This window comes from Globicephala melas, chromosome 10, assembly GCF_963455315.2.
Source record: "Globicephala melas chromosome 10, mGloMel1.2, whole genome shotgun sequence".
Classification (NCBI taxonomy): Eukaryota; Metazoa; Chordata; class Mammalia; order Artiodactyla; family Delphinidae; genus Globicephala; species Globicephala melas.
Window position 1 is genome coordinate 36,553,227 of NC_083323.1, and position 24,969 is coordinate 36,578,195.

Genomic DNA, 24,969 nt, shown 5'->3' on the forward strand with positions numbered 1-24,969 from the left:
CCCATCTGGATAATTCAGGATAATCTCTCTACTTGAAGGTCAGTTTATTAATTAGCAATCTTAATTCATTTGCAACCTTAATTCCTCTTTGCCATGTGACAATATATTCACAGGTTCTGGGATTAGGACATGGATGGCTTTGGGGAGCCATTATTCTGTTACCACAATTGGGTATTATAATCATATATTTACTTGTCTGTATGTTTTATGAGAACATGAAGTCTTTGGAAGCATGGTGTGGGTTCTACTCATCTTCTCATCTCAGTCCCAAGCAAAATACCTGGCCGTAGTATTTGTCAATAAGTTGTTGTTGAGTAACAATTTGAAGTGTTATCTTGTAAAGAAAAACAAAAGGTGTAAAATCAGTAAATGGCACTGTAAGACTTGCCAACGGAGGTGTTAGATATATGTAGTCTTGTAACAAGTGTGACTTTATTCTAGTTTCATTTCAAATGTCTTTTTAAAAAGTTTTTTTTAAGTTCAGATTTATAGAATAGATGAACGGAAATTAAATGTTGCAAACTCTGGGAAGCATTCCATAACATCATTTTAGAAAGAAAATCAATATATGCTTAGGTTATTATAACTACTAAATAGGTAATCCAACAAAAGTAATTTCCTAACCTTTAAAGAGGGGAAAAAATGATTAAGGAAATAGATTTTATATTTAAAAGTTACTTGTTGTGGTCTTTAAGGATCTTTTCCTCTGTCACTCTGCCAGGTTCAACACACTTACCCCTGTAGACCTTAGGGAAAGGGAAAAGATTTCTTTGTGTTTATTCGGGGATCTCAAAATGTATGTGCTGAAGGAAATTACAGTGGTGACTTTAGTGCTTAGATTAATTAAATCTTGAGTTTTTCAAATGTGTGCCTATACTTTGGAAGATTCAAAGAGGAAAGATGAAAAAGAAGCAAACTCTAGGAATATCTAAACAATGTAAACCTGACAAAGCTCAAAATTATTTACAAGAAAAGGAGGGATTCATATGTCAATGTTTGCTTCTTCCTCAATAAAAGTTTCATAGAATCCATAATTTCAACATTTTTACCATTATAAATGGAGGAGTCAGCCATATTAGGATATCAAATATGAGTTTCACCAATTACTAATCTCTGGGTTAGACCTCATTTGCTCAGGCAGAGGGGTTGAAAATGTGGTTCTGGAAAGAGACTGCCTGTCATCTACTTTTAATTCTGCCATTTCTTCTTTGTGTGACTTTGGGAAAACCTATTTTTATTTATTTGTTTCAATTTTCTTATCTATAAAATTAAGACACTAGCAACTTTCTGATAGGTTATTTGGAGGATTAAATGTACTAATACATATAAAGTATAGAATAGTGTCTCTTCAAGACATGCTATCTGTTACTACCTGAAAAACTAGCTATAGAGTTAAGGGAGAGGTATGAATGTGTCAGCTCTGTACCCTGCATGCAGACAAAATGTTACAATACCTCAACGTTATAGTTTAGGTTGCTGGCTAACAGTCCATAATGTAATAATATAGCACAGTAGGATCACTCAATAACTTACCTTCACCATGTAAAGGGGTTTTACAGCACAGTAAAACAGTCTTTTATTTGACCTAAAATATTCATTTTTATGATACAACAGATTGGCACCAAATAATTCTGTGCACACACAGACTAAACTCACCAACGCCAAACATGAACCTCAATTAAAATTTAATATGTTTGCCTTATTTGAAAATTTTCCTTAGATTTAAAACAGATGAAAAAGACTTGCTAGTTATATGACATTTGAAATGGTATCTGGCTAGAAGCCCCCAGTGCAACTTCTCCCCACCTCTCTATAAAAACTTATAAAGACAGAAATGAAAAATTAAAATTTTCAATAATACTGAAAAGAAAGACCATAGCCAAATGACAATCCCTAGATATTCTGAGGTAGATGACGTAAGTTTAGCAAAAACTATTAGTTTCACTTCTTGGCACACCTGGAAAAATGGGAAAAAGGATAACATGTACAAGTATTACATGTACATATTTACTTGTAAAATGTACAAATATACACATATTATAACAGATGCATACAACAGGTGGTTTTTAAAGAGCATTTTGGAAAGCCAGAACAATTTGTTTTGCTCAATCCCAAATAACATTTGAAAAATTCAATAGTGCATTTGCCATTCATAGTTTTGCATCTGAGAATGTTTAGCTGCAATTTCTAAATAGTTGCTTCCAATTATTCAGTAAGGGTGTTTAAATGTTTAACAATTAGCTTTCTAATCAACCAATCAAGCAATCCATTTGTGACCCTATAGCTTAGCATAGAGCTTGCCACAGTGTAGGTATTTAATGTTTCTTAATATCATTGCAAAGAAAAAGTTTTCTCAATTTAAAAAAAAGGTAAATACAAGGAGTTTTATAATCTTATTCAAGAATTCCACGATAACTGAATTTTAAAATATAGAAAAATAAATAAATACATATAGAAAAATATTTCAGAACCAACTTTCTTAATCATTATGTCATTATTGTGAATTAATTACCAGAGTCATATTGTTAGATTTGTGAAAACCACACTTTAACTTTTTGAATTGATATCAAAACGAGACAATTTATACAAATTTAGTAAAATTTCTAAAAAACATCCAATGTAAAATTTAGGTTTTAATTAGTCCTATAATTTAGGACGAATTCAAGAAAGCACAATTGCCATGACTAACTAATTTGAACTCTGACAATCTTGGGCTCCTCATTCTTTCCTGCTCTTTTTTTGGTTAATCCGTTATGTCTTATTCACCTTTTTGTTGTTTCCTGCCTTAATTCCACCACTCCAATCCAGGCTCCTCAAACCTGAATTATAATATCATTTGATCAACACTTCAAGATCACAATATTCCATTTCTTCCTATTTATAGCTGACAAATTAATCCTTGTTATTCTGTTTCTTCATTTTATTCTTATATTTGAAAATCTTCCAGGGTTTCCTTTGTTCACAGGATAAATAAAGTCCAAAGTCCGTGGTCAACTTTAAGACCCACGTGATTTGGAACCAATGGATCTTTAAAACTAACTCTCACCAATCCTCCAGTACATTAGGTTTGGTTTTCTCTTTGGTTTCCCAAATATACCCCGCTTGTTCTGTCTCTTGCTTTCCTCTTCTTTTGTTGATTTGAATCCCATTCATTTTTCAGCTGCATCGAGTTAAATAGCTAATTTACACTGTTACTTTTAACTCCTCTATTTTGTTAACATTTTTAGTACACACTGTTGGTACCCCACTCATGTCTCCTTTGCACTCATTATTTCAATGCATCCCTACTGCATCCTAGTGCAAGAACCATTGGTTCTCTCTCTCTCAGTTCACATAGGGTAGAAATCACATCCTGGAGGAGGTGGTGGTTAATATTCCCAGCACCCACACTTAGCCAAGGTTGGATGGCAGTTAGAGGATAAACACTCCATTTTTCTCCCCTCTCAGGAGGAATAATTCTGAGTTATAGTCTAGCGTCTCTTAGAGTTCCCCAGTTGATCACAGTGGGAACTGGCTATGGGAACCCACTAGATAACATACCCCTTCTTGGCTTCCCTCTCTTCCCCATCTCATGTTTCTTCCTCCTTACCAGTGTTTCTTGTGATTACCTCCCCAAGGCACTATTTACTCTCAAATCCTTGTCTATGTGGGGGGACTCTAACCTAAGATGACACTCCAGGATAGTAGAATCCTCTTTTCTTCCAGACTGCTGCATTGTTTACTCTTTGTATCAATCATTTAGCATGTAATTCTTTTCATCAACAGCATTTATCAACTATGTGTCTTTCACTGTTCTAAGCATTAGGGATACTATGCTGAGCAAGACTGGGGAAAGTTCTTCCCTCCTTATCTAGTGGGGGGGAGACAGAGATGCAAACTAGTAAACGACAATAAAATGTCAGCATATACTGTCATACATAGGCATATTGCATTATATGCTGCCTTGTATTGAGCTGATTTGTTATAACCCTGATCAAAGCACTGTATGGTAGAATAAACACTGGTCCATCTGGATTCTCCCTCATTGAGAGTCAATGACTCATATCATGCTTTCCTCAGTTTGAGAGGCCACTTGCCAATCAATTTGGTTTGTTTATTCTGCTAGGGTCTTTCTTTTTACAACTAATATCTTATTTTCTTTCAGACAAGCTTTTAATTCAAGCTGGGTTAATAAGGCTAGTACTCTAGGTCTAACGGGCTCTATCGTTAGAACAACTCTAAAATATACTGAAAAGATAAAACCATAAGCCAGTAAAGGTGTAATTTGTTGATTGGAGGATAAATTCCAGTGTCAGGTATACATCTCCCTGGGGACTAGGAAATAATGACCCCATATAGATCTGATTGAATTACTGAGCTCATTTCCTGGAACATGTTGGACCTTTGGCTGATAGTTATATGCCTTTGGTGTTACTTAAATTTTAGACTGCCATCTCTCTGACTAGATTTTTAGTTTAAGGGATTGAATAGTACCTTTATAATTTTCCCACCACAGTATTTGGCACAATCTTCTTTAAATAGGCCTGTTGTAGGTACTCATTATTTTTGAAAGAATGGATTGATGAATAATATTAATATAAAGATCTCAGATGTATAACTGAATTACATTAGGAAAATTTTAACTGATAGGTCACATTCCATCTGTATTTTATGTTAACGGAAGACATAATGGCTAATACAGCTCTTTAAAATGTATATTATTTGCTTTCTTATCTGAACCTCACCTACCTTCAAATGATTTAGACATGAAATATACAGTTTTAAATTATGTCAAATTCAATAACAGAATAAAAAAAGAAGAGAGACAAGCTTAGAGAAGCATAAGGGGTTTATGTCACCAGATTTCTCAGATGACCTCATTACTACTGCTGGGCACAAAATCTGGCTTAGTTTCCTGGCAGCTAAGGCAAAAAAGGAAACATACTGGGCTAAGTAATATTCATGTCTGATAACAAAGGCATAAAAATTCCTCTGCAGGGGCAACTTATTTCTTGGAAATAAATTTAGTGAGACGTATATCATGGAGGTTTATGCACAATGGGCAGCCTGTAGATTTGATAATATCTTCGTTTTTGGTCGTATCAAAGGAATAAAAACACTGTCAGATAAAGAGTTTTTGTTTGACCTCTTATAAAGGTTTAGAGCAGAGTATTAAGTCAGAGGAAGGAACAGCAAATAACTCAGGCAAGGCATTTCTATGGGACACTAAGCTATTTTGGTTCAGGTACTTCATGTGACCCATGTCTAATTTATTACAGAGACAGGATTGACCAAGTCCAGATGAATGGTGACTTACCATCTTATGAAACTGTCATTCTCATATATCTATATTTTAAGATAGTCTTTAACAAGTGCTCTTGACAACTTTAACCATCAGATGTGAAGGGGCAAAGTTCTCATTCTTCTATGATTCTAAAACCTGAATTAATATTCTTACCTGAACAAAGGGCTCACTTACTTTGTTATGGATGTGGGTAGGAGGCACGTCTACAGAGGCCTATTTTCCTCTGCAAAAGAACAGCATATTCTCACTAACTCTCAAGAGTTCCTAATCTTATAACATGGAAGAAAATTTGGATGGGAAATGTTGAGGGAGTGTATATTGACCGACTTCATAGTTCCAAGAATTTAAGGGTGGCCTCTTTAGAACAATCTGATTTCAAAAGATTTGCCTCTTGACTCAAATCTGCCAGCTTTCTAGCTGGCATAATCTACTGTTGGGTTATTGAATGAATTTTTACCTTTACTTATTTAATTCTGTACTCCTATGTTCCATTTCATTTTTTTGTATAGAGATATCTTACCAATAAAGTAAGTTCAATTTATTGTCAATTCAGACATTCATTCATCAAACATTTACTGAGCATCCAGTGTTGAGGACATATCAGTCAACTAGACAGTCCCAGCTGCTATATTCACAGAGATACAATCAAACAGGGAAAATACATACTGAACAGTAACTATACTTCATTTTCCAGTAACATAATACATCAGAAGCCTAGAGAAATCCTTTTCATATGCAACCTAAAATTTATAAATAAAATATTTTAAAAATATAAGCCACAGCGATATTTACCATGAAGTTTATTGAAGCTTAAGTTTCAGGGCCCCTTCTAAGGTCCTAGCAAATTTGTATTTATTCTTCGGTATCCTTTATCTTAACAAGTCTCCTCCAAATTATACAATGCTCAGGTCCTACCAAAGTGATTCTTGCCTGTATCTATTCATTGATAAGTGAATGAGAACATAAGAAAAATATCTCAGAGGTAACATACATGGACAAGGTGTGAATTCAGAAAGGTGAATATCATTAAAACAGAACTCATCCTGGAAACATCTATGCAACCTCTGTGGCCCTGGTGGGAGAGACACAGCACACTTTGGATGGAAGTTAGATAGGAAAATCCCTTCACAAAATCAGGATCCCTAAAGGCGATATCTTCATTGGGTAAACCCAAAACAAACAAATAAACATACAAACAAATAAAACTCCCCAAACCAAAAACACACTACAAAAAGGTACACTGATGATAGTTGTCTGTTTGGGATTTGTTCTGGTGGAGTGCAAAAAAGTACTTCTTAAGAATTCCTAACCTCAAGCCTGACCTCAGGAGGATTTGGGGCCAGAATTAAATGCATTCGTTTCACCCCATGCTTAAAATTTAGTTAAAATGGCACACCAAATTCTGTTCACACACTAAGCAGTTATTTCTTGGGGCTCTTCTTCTCTTCCTTTATCATATGTTGCTAAAAGAAGCTAATGGACAATTCCAACATTCAGCTTGGAAACTGGTCAGCCTAAATCCTCAAGTTCACTAGGAATATTTTATATTTTAAAGTTACTGTGGATAACAAAATTTACCAATCGTTTTGCTACTACAAAAGTACAGCTCACCATGCTTTCAGTCTCTAGCATTGGATTTCTTATGACTCATTCAACTATACCATTTCTTTGCTGCCTTTGCAGCCTCTGCCCACTGCCCAGTCTCAAAAGTAATGTCACACGTTCCAAGTTTCGTTCCCCAATTCTAGTACCAAATTCTGTATCAGTAATGTATTGCTGCAAACTACCAAATTCTGTATTAGTAATGTATTGCTGCAAACAAATAACTCCATAACTTAGTGACTTAATATAGTAATTTAATCATTCTTCATGATTCTGTGGTTTGGGTGGGTTGTTCTTCAGCTGGTTTCTTGTGGTTCACTCATGTAGATGTACTCGCCTCAAGGACTGACTGGAGGCTGCTCTCTGTCTCACATGGTAGAGGTAGCATTCAAAGAGGGGAAGCTCCATGCATAAGTACTTAAGCTTCTGCTTGTGTCATATTTGCTGATATCCATTGGCCAAAGCAAGTCCAATGGCTAAACCCAGAGTCAATGTGGGGACCACACAAGATTATGAATATTGGAAAGTGTGATTCACTGGGAGTGGTTAGTGTTAACAATCTACCACAATGAGATAGAAGCTGAGCTGCTGCTTTTATATAACTACATAGCCAACTAGTTTCAATTTCTTAAAATTATTCCTAGTTGGAGAATATAAGGTTAATCAAAATAAGAGAGCTGGTGAATAGTTGGATCCATCATATCTGATAAATTGTAAACAGTTTAGTAGCAATGAATCTTCTTTGGAGAATTTTATCAATACTAAGTGACTCTGGTAAAATATTCTACAGTGGCTGACTCCCAAAACACAAGCTCTTGAATTTAAGAAACATTATTTTATAGTGGAAGGAGTAGAATTTTGGGTCACTTATTTGAGTTTCATTCCACTTAGTATATTGTAAAATGAGAATGCAAAGCTTCTGTTATTATCTCCTCTGCAGTGGTCAGGCTAGAAAGTGTCTTCTGCAAATGGAGTACATTTTCCCAACAACAGATCCACAATATCTCATAATATATTCTGACACTAGTGAGTCATTGGTATCCTTAACTGGTTTTCCTCATTTCTTTCTTTCCTTCTTCGTTTTTCTTCATTTTTCTCTTTTTCTTTACACAGTAGCACAGATATACATATGGGAACAAAATTATTTATAATAGCAATAATTATCAGATTGGCTAATTTTCTTATTTCCCAGGCAAAAAAAAAGTTGTTAGTGATTTCAAATTTTCTACTGTTAATAATATGTACATAAAGAAAAACAGTTCAAAAATAAGCTATGAAAAAAGTGATCTCAAATTGCCTTGGCATTTTTAACTCTTTTCCCAGAAATTTCACCACCACTCAATTATATTTGTGATGGCAATTAGAATGAATAATGCTGATAATTAAAATAAGATAAAGGCCAAAATGCTTAATTTCAGCATGGTTAAATATATTAATTTCCAAGATGAATAATCATAAAAGACAACATTTGAGAGCTTACCATGTGCCAGATACTACGTTTAGTTCTTTATATACATTATTTTATTTGATTCTTAAAAACAGGCCTATGAGTTATCATTTACAGTTTTTATTGTTTGTTTTACTTAAAAAAATTGAATATAGTGATTTACAACGTCATTAGTTTCAGGTGTACAACATAGTGATTTGATGTTTTTATAGATTATACTCCATTTAAAGTTATTATAAATAATTGGTTATATTCCCTGTGCTGTACATTACATTCTAGTACCTTATTTATTTTATACCTAGTAGTTTGTATCTCTTAATCTCTTTCCCCTATCTTGCTCCTCCCCCGATTCCTCTCCCTACTGGTAACCATTAGTTTGTTCTCTGTATCTAGGAGTCTGTTTCTGTTTTGTTATATTCATTCATTTTATTTTTTAGATTCCACATATAAATAAAAATATATGGTATTTGTCTTTCTCTGTTTGACTTACTTCACTAAGCATAATAGCCTCCAGGTTCATTCATGTTGTTGCAAATGGCAAAATCTCATTCTTTGTTATGGCTGAGTAATATCCTTGCTGAATTCACTTATTAGCGCTAATAGATTTTTAGTAGAAACTTCAGGGTTTTCTATATATAGTATCATGCCATCTGCAAACAGGGACAGTTCTACCTTTTCCTTTCCAATTTTAATGCCATTTATTATTATTATTTTTGCTGACTGCTATTGCTAGGACTATGGCCAATACTATGTCAAATAGAAATGGCGAGAGGGGGCGTCCTTGTCATTTTCCTGATTTTAGAGGAAAAGCTTTCAGTTTTTCACCATTGAGTATAATGTTAGCTATGAGTTTGTCATAAATGACCTTTATTATGTTGAGATGTGTTCCTTCTACACCAGCTTTGTCAAGAGTTTTTATCATGAACTGGTGTCAAATTTTGTCAAATGCTTTTCCTGCATCTATTAAGATGATCATGTGATATTTATCCTATAGGTCTTTTTAAAAGACTATACAAACTCAGGTTTAGCTAGCTTAAATAAAATACTGAAGGTCACAGCTGGTAATTGGTAGTGACCAAAATGTACTCAATTCTAATTTTAAGCTAACTGCCTTAACTCCTAAGCTCTATTATCATAAGGACTAATTAGTAAATAGTAAATAAATTTTGGCTTCTCTTTTAGAAAAGTATCCTTCAGACTTATCTCACTTAACATTATTAAATTGTATCTCATTGTATAAGTTACATGGTGATAAGTTACAGATTTCTTTGTACGCAAACAAAAGATGATTCCTATGAACAAACATTTCCTGAGTAATCTGTGCCACTATCTCTAACCCCCCCTTCCACACCTTTTCCTTGTTAGAGCAAAGGTGCTAGAAAAGTAGTGAAAAAAACAATTATAGTCCCTATCCTCATGGAGCTTACAGTCCAGTGGGGATACAAACAATATGTAAGCAAAAACTAATACATGTACAATCATAAAAATACAGTACATGCTCTGAAGCCAACACTCTGACCTGGAAATGTTCTTATCAATCTAGGTGAATCTGTTTCAGGTGGTCTGGGGACTTCACAGGGAAGATCCTGGGAGGCCTAAACCAAGGGTTACCAGACATGACTATTTAGCAAGGTCAATTGGCCAGCTTCCAGAAAAGGAAGATATTAGGGTTCCATCCCAATCAGCTAAGGCAGTGTGCTCCCAGAATCTGTATTTGTATTTACAGCAAGAACTGTTGAAAGAGCAAGGTTTAGGAAATGCTAGCATAAACAATCTCCTATGAAATACTTGTATAGCTACTTCCTGTTTAGTATGAAGGTTTTAAGTAAGTACAATAAAGAAAACATACAAGAGTACACTGAGTACTCACTGAAGGCTAAATGTTACTCCAAATAAAGATTGAAAGGAGATATAAAGTTGTTAAGGTATTTACCTGGAGATTTAAAGGCTAGAGCTAGATTTCTAGGAGATACTGGAAAACAAAAAATTTGATGAAGGAAGAATGCTTGAGGTCCTGAGCTCTGACAGAGATAAGGGAACAGGAAAAACGTGCCCAGCTTCTAGTAAGAAAAACTACTCATCTGTACCAGGGCCCAATACTAGTAGTTCTTTCTAATAATAACCCTTAAAGTACCAGTGAATTAGCTATTGTTTGTTACAGCTCTGTACAACGTTAAGCATTTTGAAGGCACTGACTTTTTGATCTGTAAAGTTTTTTGAAGCAGTTTACTCTTATTATCCTCATTTTTTTAAGATGAACAAACTGAGGCTTGGAGAGATCAAATAACTTTCCAGAGGTCATACGACTTATATGTGGCAGAGCCACGATTTCAATTTGTCCGATTTACTACAAGGACAGGTTTGAAGGCTTGAAGGAATTGTATTCTTTCACTGATTTTAAGTTGCACATTGTTTCCATATTTTAATACCTAAAAAAATTAGACGATGTTTTATAATTACAATCAATAGCATTTTTGTCTTTCTTGGTCGAACATAAAATTGATAGTGCTGTTGCAATCACTGGCATTTTCAATTCAATAAATTGAGGTAGCAGGTCACCTTATGCAAATATTACCACACTAATAGTGAATAATCTGCCTCTCTCCATGCCTAGCTTGCTATTCTTTATTTTCTAATCACAATCTATTTTATTCAGAATTTTACTTACTTTCACGTTATTTTCATAAACATTTTGATACAAGCTTAATGTATCTTCTTGCAGACCTCAGCTGCAACTGTGAGGGCTTGTTGATTACCATCAATCTACAGATAGTATTTAAACTGATTCCATTATATAAGGAGCTCAGTTTTTTTTATAAGCCTACTACCCACCTACTCACTTTCCAGATAAAGAAACTGAAAATCAGAGAAAGTAAATTATATGCCCAAAGTCAGGTAGCTAATAAGTGACAAAACTAGATCTTAATCTTTAGTTGACTAGCTCTTTGTTAAAGCGCTTTCTAATGTACAACACTACTTTCTATATCAAGATGTTGAAACTCATGTATATTATACTCCCTCTTCATTATTTAAGGAAAAGTCTTAAAAAATGTCACTATTTGTAGATAAAGACAAGCTTATTTTAAAATTTTATGGAGTTCAAAGGAATTAAAATAGCTGGAACCATTTTGAAAAACAAGAATAAAGTTGGAGGAATCTTATTACTCAATTTTTTTTTTTTTCGGTATGCGGGCCTGTCACTATTGTGGCCTCTCCCGTTGCGGACCACAGGCTCTGGACGCGCAGGCTCAGCGGCCATGGTTCACGGGCGCAGCCGCTCCGCGGCATGTGGGATCCTCCCGGACCGGGGCACAAACCCGTGTCCCCTGCATCGGCAGGCGGACTCTCAACCACTGCACCACCAGGGAAGCCCCCTATTACTCAATTTTAAGACTTACCATGTAGCTACAGTAATTAAGACTGTGTAGTATTAGTGGAGGAATAAACTCATGTACTAATAGAATAGAATAGAAAACATAAATATACCCACAAAAACATGACCAATTTCACTCTGACAAAGGAGCAAAAGTATTTAAGGAAGAATAACCTTTTCAACAAATGCCACTGGAACAATTGGACACTGATTGGCAGAAAAATTAACCTTGACCTAGACCTTACACTGTACAAAAATTAACTCAAAATGAATCATAAATCTAAATGTAAAATGTAAAACTGTAAAACCTGTAGAAGAGAACATATCTAAAAAGTCATCATATACTTTTCCATTAAACAGATAACTTTTAGTGTTCTATTTTAGTTCGCTTATTTCTGTTACTATATATTTTTAAAGTTATTTTCTTAGTAGTTGCCCTGGGGATTATAATTAGCATCTTAATCTGCTTCACATTAATAACAATTTAATTTTAATACTATACTAAAACTTTGCTCCTAAATAGTGCCTTTCCCAACCTTCTTTGTGCTATTCTTGTCATGCAAAATACTTCTTATATATTATAAGCCTATTAACAAAATTTTATAATTATGGCTTTATGTTATCTTTTAAATCAGATAGCAGGAGTAAAGAGTGCAAACAAAAATACATATATACTGTTTTTTTTGTTTGTTTGTTTTTTTGCAGTAGGCGGGCCTCTCACTGTTGTGGCCTCTCACTGTTGTGGCCTCTCCCGTTGCGGAGCACAGGCTCCGGACGTGGAGGCTCAGCGGCCATGGCTCACGGGCCCAGCCGCTCCGCGGCACGTGGGATCTTCCCGGACTGGGGCATGAACCAGTGTCTCCTGCATTGGCGGGCGGACTCTCAACCACTGCGCCACCAGGGAAGTCCTATACTGTATTTTATATTACCTATGTAGTTACCTTTAGTGGCGTTCTTTATTTCTTCACGTGGATTTGAGTTACTATCTATTGTCATTTGATTGTTTTTAACAAACGCCCTGAGGATAGGGCTCTTTCCACTGAGCAAGCTTAGGTAAAATACAGATGAGTCCTGTGAATGGGGCTTTTCCAAAGAGATGATAGACATGTCAAATAGTGACAATTCTCTGGGAATTAGACTTTTGAGGAAGCTTCAAAACAATTCTTCCCCCTTCAGTGTCTGCTAGTCTTTTGGCTTGCATACCTACCATGGTGTGAGTCTGCTAGTTTCAAGGCTATGGTGGAACTAAAAAGAGGGTCATGGGAATAAAGCAAGTTAAGAGGCTGTGAAACTCACTGTTCTTACTGAGATTCAGCCCTTTTTCTTGAATACACGCTCCTTGGATTATTATAAGCCTTCTGTTTAATTTCAGAAGTTCTGAAATTTAGATTCTGACAATTTCTGATAGTGTTCTCATTGCCTTTATGGAGTAATGAATTTTGAAAGTTTTTTTTTCTCTGACATTCTGAAAGAGCTTCTCCTGTGTTCATTTTTAAAATGCAACAATTAGAAACTAATATACTTCCCCAAAAGCAATTAGTAGCTTTTGAGAATGTGGAATGGAAGAATGGATGCTGGGAAGTCAGTTGGCAAATATTCACTACAGCAAGTGGTTCCCGAGGGTTTTGGAACCTCTCTATTAAAACTTTCATTTTATTGGATATTGTTCCATCCCTATAGGGTGAGAACAAAGAATCTAACTAATATGCTTGTTGTCACGATATTTGTTTAATACAATGATTTATACATTAGAATCAGACAGAACTAGGTAGCAATCACAATCCCTTTACTTATTAAGTATGTGTTCTTGGGCAAGTTATTTAACCTTTATTAATTTTACTTCCTTCATCTGAAAATTGGAGATTATCTGAGAAAATCATGATATATGACAGGCACTGTAAAAATGTTGGCAATTTTAAGCAATCATTCAAGTTAAGAACATCTTTTGCTAACAGGTAATGTTAGCAAATGTTGTGATGTCTTTTTATAGAACTTGGCAAGTATATTAAAATAATTTCAGGTAATAATTGTTTCTGATTCAAAATAGGGATCATGACTTGATAAAAGATGTGTTTTTTCTAAATGGTGAATTTATCTATAAAAATATTTTTAAAGTATCAAAACATTTGGTAGCTAAATATCCTTTGTTTGAAAGAAACATAATTTAATGGAGGATTAAATTGGATTGTCTTGGACACCCTAGGACATAAAATATTTATTCTGAAATATAGGTCATGGTTTAGTGTCAAAAACTGATTAAAGAAACATAGTAGCTAGGATGTTATTACTAACTCCTGGTCAATTTACTTATTCAAAACTGAACTTCCAAAAAGACGCTCTTTTTGAATTCCAAAAAATACCCCCAAACTTTACTTGACATTTCATGTTATGCTTCCTCTTTTTTTATTTATTGGTTTTTTTTTACATCTTTACTGGAGTATAATTGCTTTACAACTGTGTGTTAGTTTCTGTTTTATAACAAAGTGAATCAGTTATACATATACATATGTTCCCATATCTCTTCCCTCTTGCATCTCCCTCCCTCCCACCCTCCATATCCCACCCCTCTAGGTGGTCACAAAGCACCGAGCTGATCTCCCTGTGCTATGTGGCTGCTTCCCACTAGCTATCTATTTTACATTTGGTAGTGTATATATGTCCATGCCACTCTCTCACTTGGTCACAGCTTACCCTTCCCCCTCCCCATATCCTTAAGTCCATTCTCTAGTAGGTTTGTGTCTTTATTCCTGTCTTACCCCTAAGTTCTTCATGACATTTTTTTCTTCTAAATTTCCATATATATGTGTTAGCATACGGTATTTGTCTTTCTCTTTCTGACTTACTTCACTCTGTACGACAGACTCTAAGTCCATTCACCTCAATACAAATAGCTCAATTTCGTTTCTTTTTATGGGTGAGTAATATTCCATTGTATATATGTGCAACATCTTCTTTATCCATTCATCCGATGATGGACAGGTTAGGTTGTTTCCATCTACTGGCTATTGTAAACAGAGCTGCAGTGAACATTTTGGTACATGACTCTTTTTGAATTATGGTTTTCTCAGGGTATATGCCCAGTAGTGGGATTCCTGGGTCATATGGTAGTTCTATTTGTAGTTTTTTAAGGAACCTCCAAACTGTTCTCCATAATGGCTGTACCAATTCACATTCCCACCAGCAGTGCAGGAGGGTTCCCTTTTCTCCACACCCTCTCCAGCATTTATTGTTTCTAGATTTTTTGATGATGGCCATTCTGACTGGTGTGACATGATATCTCATTGTAGTTTTGATTTACATTTCTCTAATGATTAGTGATGTTGAGCATTCTTTCATGTGTTTGTTGGCAGTCTGTATATCTTCTTTGGAGAAATGTCTATTTAGGTCTTCTGACCATTTTTGGAGTGGGTTGTTTGTTTTTTTGTTATTGAGCTGCATGAGCTGCTCTATAACTTTGGAGATTAATCCTTTGTCAGTTGCTTCATTTGCAAATATTTTCTCCCATTCTGAGGGTTGTCTTTTGGTCTTGTTTATGGTTTCCTTTGCTGTGCAAAAGCTTTGAAGTTTCATTAGGTCCCATTTGTTTATTTTTATTTCCATTTCTCTAGGAGGTGGGTCAAAAAGGATCTTGCTGTGATTTATGTCATAGAGTGTTCTGCCTATGTTTTCCTCTAAGAGTTTGATAGTTTCTGGCCTTACATTTAGGTCTTTAATCCATTTTGAGCTTATTCTTGTGTATGGTGTTAGGGAGTGATCTAATCTCATACTTTTACATGTACCTGTCCAGTTTTCCCAGCACCACTTATTGAAGAGGCTGTCCTTTCTCCACTGTACATTCCTGCCTCCTTTATCAAAGATAAGGTGACCGTATGTGTGTGGGTTTATCTCTGGGCTTTCTATCCTGTTCCATTGATCTATATTTCTGTTTTTCTGCCAGTACCATACTGTCTTGATTACTGTAGCTTTGTAGTATCGTCTGAAGTCAGGGAGCCTGATTCCTCCAGCTCCATTTTTCGTTCTCAAGATTGCTTTGGCTACTCGGGGTCTTTTGTGTTTCCATACAAATTGTGATATTTTTTGTTCTAGTTCTGTGAAAAATGCCAGTGGTAGTTTGATAGGGATTGCATTGAATCAGTAGATTGCTTTGGGTAGTAATTTTCACAATGTTGATTCTTCCAACCCAAGAACATGGTATATCTCTCCATCTATTTGTACCATCTTTACTTTCTTTCATCAGTGTCTTATAATTTTCTGCACACAGGAGTCTTGTCTCCTTAGGTAGGTTTATTCCTAGATATTTTATTCTTTTTGCTGCAATGGTAAATGGGAGTGTTTTCTTGATTTCACTTTCAGATTTTTCATCATTAGTGTATAAGAATGCCAGAGATTTCTGTGCATTAATTTTGTATCCTGTTATTTTACCAAATTCATCAATTAGCTCTAGTAGTTTTCTGGTAGCATCTTTAGGACTCTCTATGTATAGTATCATGTCATCTGCAAACAGTGACAGCTTTACTTCTTCTTTTCCGATTTGGATTCCTTTTATTTCCTTTTCTTCTCTGATTGCTATGGCTAAAACTTCCAAAACGGTTGAATAAGAGTGGTGAGAATGGGCAACCTTGTCTTGTTCCTGATCTTAGAGGAAATGCTTTCAGTTTTTCACTATTGAGGACGATGTTGGCTGTGGGTTTGTCATATATGGCCTTTATTATGTTGAGGAAGGTTCCCTCTATGCCTACTTTCTGCAGGGTTTTTATCATAAATGGGTGTTGAATTTTGTTGAAAGCTTTCTCTGCATGTATTGAGATGACCATATGGTTTTTCTCCTTCCATTTGTTAATATGGTGTATCACATTGATTGATTTTCGTATATTAAAGAATCCTTGCATTCCTGGGATAAACTCCACTTGATCATGGTGTATGATCCTTTTAATATGCTGTTGGATTCTGCTTGCTAGTATTTTGTTGAGGATTTTTGCATCTATGTTCATCAGTGATATTGGCCTGTAGTTTTCTTTTTTTGTGACATCCTTGTCTGGTTTTGGTATCAGGGTGATTGTGGCCTCGTAGAATGAGTTTGGGAGTGGCCCTCCCTCTGGTATATTTTGGAAGAGTTTGAGAAGGATAGGTGTTAGCTCTTCTCTAAATGTTTGATAGAATTTGCCTGTGAAGCCATCTGGTCCTGGGCTTTTGTTTGTTGGAAGATTTTTAATCACAGTTTCAATTTCAGTGCTTTTGATTGGTCTGTTCATCTTTTCTATTTCTTCCTGATTCTGTCTTGGCAGGTTGTGCATTTATAACAATTTGTCCATTTCTTACAGGTTGTCCATTTTATGGGCATAGAGTTGCTTGTAGTAATCTCTCATGATCTTCTGTATTTCTGCAGTGTCAATTGTTACTTCTCCTATTTCATTTCTAATTCTATTGATTTGAGTCTTCTCCCTTTTTTTCTTGATGAGTCTGGCTAATGGTTTATCAATTTTGTTTATGTTCTCAAATAACCAGCTTTTAGTTTTGTTGATCTTTGCTATCATTTCCTTCATTTCTTTTTCATTTATTTCTGATCTGATCTTGATGATTTCTTTCCTTCTGCTAACTTTGGGGTTTTTTTGTTCTTCTTTCTCTAATTGCTTTAGGTGCAAGGTTAGGTTGTTTATTCTAGATGTTTCCTGTTTCTTAAGGTAGGATTGTATTGCTAGAAACTTCCCTCTCAGAGCTGCTTTTGCTGCATCCCATAGGTTTTGGGTCGTTGTTTCTCCATTGTCATTTGTTTCTAGGTATTTTTTGATTTCCTCTTCGATTTCTTCAGTGATCACTTTGTTATTAAGTAGTGTATTGTTTAGCCTCCATGTGTTCATATTTTTTTTTTTTCTTTTTTTTTGTGGTACGCGGGCCTCTCACCGCCGTGGCCTCTCCCGCTGCGGAGCACAGGCTCCAGAAGCGCAGGCTCAGCGGCCATGGCCCACGGGCCCAGCTGCTCCGCAGCATGCGGGATCCTCCTGGACCGGGGCACGAACCTGCGTACCCTGCATCGGCAGGCGGACCCTCAACCACTGCGCCACCAGGGAAGCCCTGTTCATATTTTTAACAGATCTTTTTCTGTAATTGATATCCAGTCTCATAAGCGTTGTGGTCGGAAAAGTTACTTGATACAATTTCAATTTTCTTAAATTTACCAAGGCTTGATTTGTGACCAAAGATATGATCTATCCTGGATAATGTTCCATGAGCACTTGAGAAAAATGTGTATTCTGTTGTTTTTGGATGGAATGTCGTATAAATATCAATTAAGTCCATCTCGTTTAATGTATCATTTAAAGCTTGTGTTTCCTTATTTATTTTCATTTTGGATGATCTGTCCGTTGGTGAAAGTGGGGTGTTAAAGTCCCCTACTATGAATGTGTTACTGTCGATTTCCCCTCTTATGGCTGTAAGTATTTGCCTTATGTATTGAGGTACTCCTATGTTGGGTGCATAAATATTTACAATTGTTATATCTTCTTCTTGGATCAATCCCTTGATCATTATGCAGTGTCCTTCTTTGTCTCTTCTAATAGTCTTTATTTTAAAGTCTATTTTGTCTGATATGAGAATTGCTACTCCAGCCTTCTTTTGGTTTCCATTTGCATGGAATATCTTTTAACATCCCGTCACTTTCATTCTGTATCTGTCTCTAGGTCTGAAGTGGGTCTCTTGTAGACAGCATATATATGGGTCTTGTTTTTGTATCCATTCAGCCAGTCTGTGTCTTTTGATGGGAGCATTTAATCCATTTACATTTAAGGTAATTATCGATATGTATGTTTCTATTCCCATTTTCTTAATTGTTTTGGGTTTGTTATTATAGGTCTTTCCCTTCTCTTGTGTTTCTTGCTTAGAGAAGATCCTTTAGCATTTGTTGTAAAGGTGCTTTGGTGGTGCTGAACTCTCTCAGCTTTTGCTTGTCTGTATAGGTTTTAATTTCTCCATCAAATCTGAATGAGGTCCTTGATGGGTAGAGTAATCTTGGTTGTAGGTTTTTCTCCGTCATCACTTTAAATATGTCCTGCCAGTCCCTTCTGGCTTGCAGAGTTTCTGCTGAAAGATCAGCTGTTAACCTTATGGGGATTCCCTTGTGTGTTATTTGTTGTCTTTCCGTTGCTGATTTTAATATGTTTTCTTTGTATTTAATTTTTGACAGTTTGATTAATATGTGTCTTGGTGTGTTTCTCCTTGGATTTATCCTGTATGAGACTCTCTGTGCTTCCTGGACTTGATTAACTATTTCCTTCCCCATATTAGGGAAGTTTTCAACTGTAATCTCTTCAAATATTTTCTCCATCACTTTCTTTTTCTCTTCTTCTTCTGGAACCCCTAGAATTCGAATGTTATTGCATTTAATGTTGTCCCAGAGGTCTCTGAGACTGTCCTCAGTTCTTTTCATTCTTTTTTCTTTATTCTGCTCTGCAGTAGTTATTTCCACTATTTTATCTTCCAGGTCACTTATCCGTTCTTCTGCCTCAGTTATTCTGCTATTGACCCCTCCTAGAGTATTTTTAATTTCATTTATTGTGTTGTTCATCATTGCTTGATTCATCTTTAGTTCTTCTAGGTCCTTGTTAAATGTTTCTTGCATTTTGTCTATTCTATTCCAAGATTTTGGATCATCTTTACTATAATTATTCTGAATTCTTTTTCAGGTAAACTGCCTGTTTCCTCTTCATTTGTTAGGTCTTGTGGGTTTTTATCCTGCTCCTTCATCTGCTGTGTGTTTTTCTGTCTTCTCATTTTGCTTATCTCATTGTGTTTGGGGTCTCCATTTTGCAGGCTGCAGGTTTGTAGCTCCCGTGGTTTTTCGTGTCTGTCCCCAGTCGCTAAAGTTGGTTCAGTGGGTTGTGTAGGCTTCCTGGTGGAACGGACTAGTGCCTGTGTCTGGTGGATGAAGCTGGATCTTGTCTTTCTGGTGGGCAGGTCCACGCCTGGTGGTGTGTTTTGGTGTGTCTGTGGCCTTATTATGATTTTAGGCAGCCTCTCTGCTAATGGGTGGGGTTGTGTTCCTGTCTTGCTAGTTGTTTGGCATAGGGTGTCCAGCACTGTAGCTTGCTGGTCATTGAGTGAAGCTGGGTGTTGGTGTTGAGATGGAGAACTCTGGGAGATTTTTGCCATTTGATATTACGTGGAGCTGGGAGGTCTCTTGTGGACCAGTGTCCTGAAGTTGGCCTTCCCACCTCAGAGGCACAGTAGTGACTCCTGGCTGGAGCACCAAGAGCCTTTCATCCACACGACTTGTAAAATATCTTCATGACACGTTCATGTTATGTTTATAATATCCTATCTTCTTTCAAGTGGCCAATCTTTGCAGCAAGATTTTCTTAGTGAATCTTGATGAATTTCATTAATAATTTTTGAGATTTATTTTCCAAAGGCCTGATATGCTTCTTCTTTTAAAAACAAAGAACTCAATAATTACTATCTATCAAACTTTTTTTTTTTTATGGTATGCGGGCCTCTCACTGTTGTGGCCTCTCTCGTTGCAGAGCACAGGCTCTGGACGCGCAGGCACAGCGGCCATGGCTCACAGGCCTAGCCGCTCCACAGCATGTGGGATCTTCCCGGACCGGCGCACGAACCCATGTCCCCTGCATCGGCAGGCAGACTCTCAACCACTGCACCACCAGGGAAGCCCTTGTAGGCTATTTTTGAGCCCAACAACATGAGGTCTGATTTAGCTAATGAATGTCCAAATTTACAGCAGCAGAGACCATTCTTGAGCCTCTGATATGATACCATTCTACATGAGGCTTCTTCTAGGAAAGGCCAGCAATTTGATCTGGCAGGAAAAATACCTTTTCTGAGTATGATTTGCCTTTCTTACCTGCAGATCCTCAACCAATCCAATATCACTATCTGAGGGTTTATGGAGTATTTAATTTCTGTCCTAGGATCTCACATAACATTGCATCAAACCAGGGGACCCAGTTTATTGCAAATGAGGACTGTGATCATGGGATCCACTAGCTGTATCACATACTGCACCATGCAGCACCTTTCTGAGAACTGGAATGTCCTGCTGGAGGCATACCTGAGGCACCAGCTTGGAGTTGATATCTTACAATGATGGGACACCATACTCCATGGCACAGTGCATGTCATGAATCAGAGACCTTTCTATGGCACCAGCCATGCTTACTCTAACTCCCAATGGTCCACTTGGGGATGTGTGCTGCCTGTACCAACAACTATGAGCTCTGCATGTTAGGGAACACTGTCACCAGGGGACACATGAGAGAAGCATTGAACTCTAAGCTATGACTGCCACGGCACTTCAGGATGTTTGTGTCCAGGGACCAGTAGGCAAGAGGAGGAGTTACCATCTTGCAGGGGTTATTTGCCCCAATTATCAGGAAGAGTTAGGGCTGCTGTTACTCAGTGGAAGTGGGGAGAACATGTTTGGCACCCAGGCAATCTGCTTAGGTGCCTCTTTTTACTCTCCTGTCTGTTGTGAGGGTAAATAGCTAAGTTCAGCATCCCCAACCTGAGAAGATCTTGGTGACTAGGGGCTCAGCCCTCTTAGGATGAAGGTAAGGTCTGGGTTGTGCCACCATATAAACCAGCAAAGGTAGTAAGGGGAATCTAGAATGGATGGTGATGAGAGATAAGTTTCAGTTACTGTGTGAGACCAGCTGCAGTACAATTTGAATTCCAAATAAACAGCAAACCTTTTTTTTTAGTATTATTACAAGCATGCTTTATGCAATACTTATACAAAAATTATTAGGTATTCTGTTTTTCACTTGCTGAAAATGGTAATCCTACCTCTGATGGACATGGGGTATGCCTGTGTGCCTCCCAGATGTCTCATCAAAAGACTTGTCCCCGGTGCTGGGAATGCTGTCAGCAGATGCCTTCAGCTGTTGGCCCTTTTAGAGATTGCCTCAGATACAGAGACTTCAGCTCAACTGAGCTCACACCCGTCCAGGAATGTCTCACATCCCATCACTCACCGGAGCAGATAGATAAAAGTCTGGCCACTTTTACCCAATGGGCACAACTCTGATAGGACACTTCAGCTTGAGAGGTCCTGGTGGGGTCAGCTGGTGCTGTTGGGCCTCTGCTACATTCAAATAGTTCTGCTGCTGAATCCTGCTTCCCCCTTCTCCTTTCCACAGGTGTCGATCCCAAAGGAACTCCCAAATAAACATCCTTCACACACCAAACTCTGTCTCAGAATCTGCTTTCTGCTGGAAGTGAACTGCTACATTCTATTCCCCTGGACTTCCTTGTATAAGAGACAGAAAAAATACCTGTCTTTCCTTAAGTAATTTTTTATTGAGATATAATTTATTTGCATTAAAATTCAGAGATTGTAGGTGTAAAGTTCAATTAGTTTTGACAAACATACACTCATGTAACCCACACCGCCATCAAGATACAGAACATTTCCATCAACCAAGAAAGTTTCCTTTTGTATCTTCCCGATCATTTCCCTGACCTCCACAAGAAGCAACCACTGATTTGATTTCTATCACTGTAGATCAGCTTCACTGATTCTCAAATTTAATATAAATAGTCATGAACTATGTATTATTTTGTATCTGGCTTCTTTTATTCAGATTAAGGCTTTTGAGATCCGTCCATGTTATTAACAGTATCAATATTAGACTTGTTATTGCTGAGTTATTATTCCATTGAATCACAGCTAGTTAATCATTCTCCTCTTAATGGATGTTTCCCACTTGGGGCTCTCATGAGTAAAATTACTAGGAATACTTTTATCCATAGACTTATGTAGGTGCATGTTTTCATTCCCATTGGACAAATATGTAGTAATGGAAAAGTGCTGGCCCATAGGTTAAATATGTTTTATTTTTTAAAGAAACTGTTAGTTTTCCAAAGTAGTTGTACTATTTTGTATTCCCATCAGCAAGGTTGGAGGTTCTGGTGGCTGTATGTCCTCTCCAACATTTGGTACTGTCAATATTTTTCATTTTAACTACACTGGTGGAAATATACTGATGTCTTGTTGTGGTTTTAATTTGTATATCCCTGATATCTAATAATGTTGAACACTTTTCATGTACTTATTGACCATTTGTATATGTTTTTTTGTGAAGTGTTTGCTCAAATCTTCTGCTTATTTTTGAAACAGGCAAAAGATAAACATACATATGATGTATATAAGATATACATTATAAATATACGATATGTCATTTGTCATATACATGTGTTGTGTATATTTTCTCCCAATCTGTAATTCACCTGTACATTTTCTTAATGATGGATTTTGATGAAGAGAAGTTTAAAAATTTTGTTGGTGTCAAAATTATCAATTTTTCCTTTTATAATTGGTGCTCTCTGTGTCTTTTTAAAAGCCATATATATTTTGAGTTCTCTTCATAAGAAGCTAAAATTTGTCCTAGCTGATATGCTTTTTCATAGTAACAAAATAAAATTTAAATATTTCAATTTTTAGTTTAAAACAAATATATATGTTCCTTAAGTGTGAATTTCTTTAATTTTTCTTAACCATTTTAGGTCTCAGTTGATAACTGGTAGATGTGAATTCATATTTAAGCATATTTCATCATATCAGAAAAGAAAAACAGATTTTTAAACCTCATAAAATTTATATAGCATATTTAATTAACTAAACAATGTATTCTACTATTAGTGTAAATATTTGAGGACTGAGTATATAGTCAATATTTTAGAAATGTTTATGTTTGACATACTTATTATATTATTAGTCTTTCCCTATATTATAAATGCTAAATAAATTTTCAACATTATAAATTTTCTGATAATGGTGTGTGTGTGTGTGTGAGTGTGTGTGTGCATTTGAAATGTGTGCATTTGAAGTGGAAAAATCCACTAAAGATTTTAAAATGAGTACTATATTTTTATACAATGGAAAAAAATAACTCAGTCTAAGAATATGTTCATTAGATAAGAAAAGCAAATGATAAGAAAGTTGTGCTCAGTAACATTATGCAGAAGAAATCTGCTTACATGCTAAAAATAGAAGACATGATATTGAGCAGGATAATATTTTCCATTGATTTACATACAACACTTGCATTTGTGCTGAAATGGGAGGCACTTACTTATAAAAGCACTAAGATGCCTTTAAGTAAAGCACTGAAGGAGGTTGGTAGTAAGTTAATAAAATACATTTCAAAAGGAAACACTTAAAATTCTATCCTTTAAAAATTTACCTAACCACCAGTTTTTAATTTATAAGGTGACACCTATGGCTGATTTAAAAAATATACATAAAATATCTTTTCTCTATGTCTCAATTTCCACAATGCCTTTCTTTCAGTTTTTAAAAAAATATATTTTATGGTGAAGTTTATTTACACCCATTTTTTCCTGCTTTCTTCTTTTTTGCTATTATTAGTTTATCTTGAAATTATTTATTTATCTTGTACAAGTTCAAATCCTGGTTCCACTGAGCATCAGCTATGTGAATGTGAACAATTGATTAACATATGACACTGATATAATAATAATGCATAACTCACAAAATTGTGGTGGAAAGCAAATGAAATTATTCATGTAACTAGCTTAAAATAGCACCTGGGCATTAAATAAATGTCAATCATTGTTACCAGTATTATATATGCATACATATGTCTTAGTCTGCTTGAGCTGACATAACAAAATATTATTATAGACTGTTTATTTTATAGACTAGTTAGTTTATTATAGACTGAGTGGTTTGAAAAATAGAAATTTATTTCTCACTCTTCTAGAGGCTAAGAAGTCCAAGATCAAGGTGCAACTGATTTGGTTTCTGGTGAAAGAGGTCTTCTTGGCTTACAGTTGGCTGACTCCTCACTGTGCCCTCACATAGTAGAGACAAAGAGAACTCTCTCTCTCTCTTCCTCTTCCTTTAAGGCCACAGTCTTGTCTGATCAGGGCCCCACCCTTATGACTTCATTTAACCTTAATTACCTCCTAGAGACCTTGCTGCCAGATTCAGTTACATTGGGGGTTAGGGCTATGACATGTGAATTTTGGGGGAATACAGTTTAGTCCATATGAACATATTTATAAAATATCTATCAATTATATTTATTTTATGGAAGGAGTCATATGCATATAATATGAATATATATATATATATACAAAATATATAAATATTCCTTATAGAAATAAATATATAATATACATTTGTATATAGTTTTGTTTATATTTGTATTTAATATATAAAGTAATAAATATTTCTTATAGAAATATAATTATTTCTACAATGAAAACTAGATTTTTTGCATCTATTTA